Raw genomic sequence first — 3,611 nt, forward strand, 5'->3', positions numbered from 1 at the left:
TTAAAAAGCATGGTAAAGACAGAATCTATAGTTTTGATATATTTTTCTGCCCAATATAAGCCTACTGCGATTTGTACATTAATTTGTTATCAAGCATTATAATGCAACCACAAAAGAACATTAGCCACCACCACCAATAACAACAACAAATTACATTTGTGTAGCGCCTTTCACATCAGGAGGACGTCCCAAGGTGCTGGGAACAGAGAACTTTGTAACTTCGGAAGTTCACTTTATTAATATTGATTGCTGCTGGGTTAACGTGTGTTTGTGTGTGTGTGTGGAAAGGGAGACTGTACATGAACCAATAGAAGACATATTTAAAAAAAAAGATATAGATACTTATAGTAAGGGTATCAAGTGATATGGAGAAAAGGCAGGGAATGGGATCAAAAGATCTGTCGTGATCAAATAAAATAGTGCAATGGTCTCAACTGGTTGAATAGCCTCCTCCTCTTCCTATGTTCCATCTGCAAAGCTTTGATAGTGGGTTGGTGTTGGACGCTGCTATGAGTTTAATATTACTAAAGAGCCAGGAATGACACCAGCTTTTTCAATGATACTACAAATGGTCGATTAAATCTCCTTGAGTTGTCTGTTGAATTGTTGACAAAATGCCTGTGTCATACTGTAAATGTGGCCTCACCAGGGGATTCCAGTGAAAATTACTGTGCAATTAGTGGGGAAGAAATTTGAACTGAATCCACAGAAATTTGACCTGAATCCACATTGATTACTTATTTAGCTTTTTTAGAGCATCCAAAATGTAGGCAATTCTTTAATACACCTTTAATTTTGAAGCCTGTTTCCCACAAGTTTCTTTTTAAGAACTATAGAATACTGACTTCAAAGTTAAGACTAAATTCAACAATTTGCTAAAATCTGGACACACTGAAATGTGCATACTTCTCAAATGTTTGCAGTTTATTTTGGCAGTGAATGAGCTGAATTAGCTCAAAACAAATGCCAGTAGATTAGGAAATCTGTTGAATTTGCATTGCTGTGGTCATTTTTCAATAGGAACCATGGAGCACAGACGTCTTGTGTAAACCAGAGGATATGAGAAAGTGGGCTGCTGGGGATTTCCAAGTATTACAAAGACTGATGTTAACCCCTTTCTTCTCTGCTGTGGTTAACTTAAAACTCCTGTTAGACTGATAGAGAGAAAAAATAACTGAAAAATTTCAGGCAATCTAAACTTCAGTAATTGAAAAAGAAAACAGAAAAGTCAAAAACGTCTGTCAAATGCCTTTTTCTGTGCAGGATTGCATCATCCTAACACAAGTGTGGGAGCCATATCAGCCCACCAAGCCGTTTACTTAAAGTAATAATAATATTTTTTGCATTTGATATAACACCTTATCATGTTGTTGAGACGTCTCAAAGTGCTTCACAGAATATACTGTAAAGTGGATTAACTATGTATTTTGTGGGTGAAACATGGCAGCCAATTGCACACAGGAGGGTCCCACAAACAGTCGTAGATTGAATGACCCAAAATTTTTTTGAGGGATTCTTACCCCCAGAAAGCCAATCGACTAACAACCAGGTTCCTACTCAGTGCTAGGTAAACGGAGGCGTGTGCAGTAAGGAAACTTACCTACGTTTTTTCCCCATCTCGGAATCAATTCCAGGTCCCCTCACTTGCAAGGTGAGCGTGCTGACCACTACGCTGCGGTACTTAGTTCATGGCTGATATGTAACTCAGTATCATTTGCCTGCCTCTTCTCCTTACTCCCTGATACCCTTACCAGCCAAAGATTTATCTGCTTCCCTCTTAAACACTCCCACTGAAACTACAGTCCTTTGAAGAAGTGAACTCCTTTACCCCTAAACTCCCTGAGAAAAGAAATATCTTTTTATTTTATGACTAACAGGTCTAGCTCTAATGTTTAGATTACGTCCTCCTGTTCTGGATTCTGCAATCACAGGAAGCAGTCTTTCCTTATCTACTCTGTCAATTTACTATCTTAACTAGTAATAATAATAATAATAATCCTTGCATTTGATATAGCGCTTTTCACGTCGGGAGGACATCCCAAAGCGCTTCACAGAACACACTGTAAAGTGAATTGACTGTATATTTATGGGCGAACGCGGCAGCCAATTGCGCACAGCAATGTCCCACAAACAGTCGTAGATTGAAAATGGCCAATTTATTATTGTTTTTTGTTTTTGGAGGGATTATTATTAGGCGCGTGGAGTAAGGAAACTTGCCCAAGGTTTCGCCCTGCCTGGAATTGAACTCAGGTCTCTCGCTTACAAAGCGAGTGCTCTAACCACTGAGCTACAGGACTCCACGCTCCATAGGTATACTACATAGGTATACTCCACGGTATACTACTCCATAGTATACCGTCTATGGGTGTGTGTGTACCGTGTGTTCGTGTATACTGTGTCTGTATAGTAAAACTTGCATAACTAAAATAATAATAATTTGATCGCTCAATCCACGACGGCTTGTGGGGTACTGCTGTGCACAATTAGCTGCTGCGTTTCGCCCACAAAACATACAATCAATTCACTTTACAATATATTCTGTGAAGTGCTTTGAGATATCTAGAAGATGTGATAAGGTGCTATATCAAATGCAAGAATTATTATTATTGCTAAATACCTCGATCAGATCACACCTCAACCTCCTCTGTTCAAGCCCCAGTTTGTCTATTCTGTGTTTATAACTAAGCTCCCTCATTCCAAGTATCATTCTGGTGAATCTACGCTGCCCGTCTGACAAGACCAGTACACCATTTCTAAGGTGTGGTGTTTTAAAGTGTAACCGTTCCTCCAAATGAAGTGTGACCAATGCAACATCACTAAAAAGAAGAATCTCTGCTACAATCATATTTGGAACGCAAAGATGCTCATCTTTCAAACATTTTGGGTAAAAAATCCGCACATGCCACAAACATTTGTACTTTGAAGAAATACTTCATAAACACAGCTCACGTGTTTTGTTTGATCAGGCAGGTGTTTGTCACATGCGGAAACCCATCACCATGTTTAAGAGTATCCAAACCAGGCAGCTTTGCTCCTGATGAGGATAAACAACATCAGTCATTAAACATTGAACAGAACTCAGGAGCTGTGGTCTTCTGGTAAATATATTTTCACCCACAAAATACAGTCACTCCTTTACAGTAAAACATGTTTTGAGACAGCTCAACAATATGATGAAACGCTGTATCAAATGCTGTATTATTATCATTTATATTTTATCAAATGAATAAATACATGTATTTATTTGTTTCATTTGTTTATTTATCACAAACAAGCAATTGTTTGTGGGACACTGCTGTGCGCAATTGGCTGCCGCGCCAATTATTATTATTATTATTATCAGTATGGCTTAGTGCTGCATCAGGTGCTGCCTTTACTCACTTGGCCCATCGGGGAGCTCTCTAGATTTACAAAGGTTTGGGAAATTACGCAGTGTAATGTGACTAGCACCTGAAATCTTTAGTGAATCTGGCCCAGACATGTTAAAGAAAAAGGACAGATACTTACTGGCTTTGTCCAGTGCTTCCAGTCTCGTCAATTTTAGCACATTCTTAACAACTGGAACCCAGGAAAAACAAGGAAAAACAGACAGTAATTTTTCAGAACCTTAT

General features: G+C 38.8%; 1 non-coding gene across 1 annotated transcript; it reads right to left on the minus strand.

The window, feature by feature from the left end:
• Positions 1-2,225: 2,225 nt before the first annotated feature.
• On the minus strand, positions 2,226-2,297 carry trnat-ugu. The gene has a single exon. It is a non-coding gene; the product is annotated as a tRNA-Thr (tRNA).
• Between the last annotated feature and the right edge of the window lie 1,314 nt (positions 2,298-3,611).

This window comes from Callorhinchus milii, unplaced genomic scaffold (assembly GCF_018977255.1).
Source record: "Callorhinchus milii isolate IMCB2004 unplaced genomic scaffold, IMCB_Cmil_1.0 Scaffold1, whole genome shotgun sequence".
NCBI classification, from domain to species: domain Eukaryota; kingdom Metazoa; phylum Chordata; class Chondrichthyes; order Chimaeriformes; family Callorhinchidae; genus Callorhinchus; species Callorhinchus milii.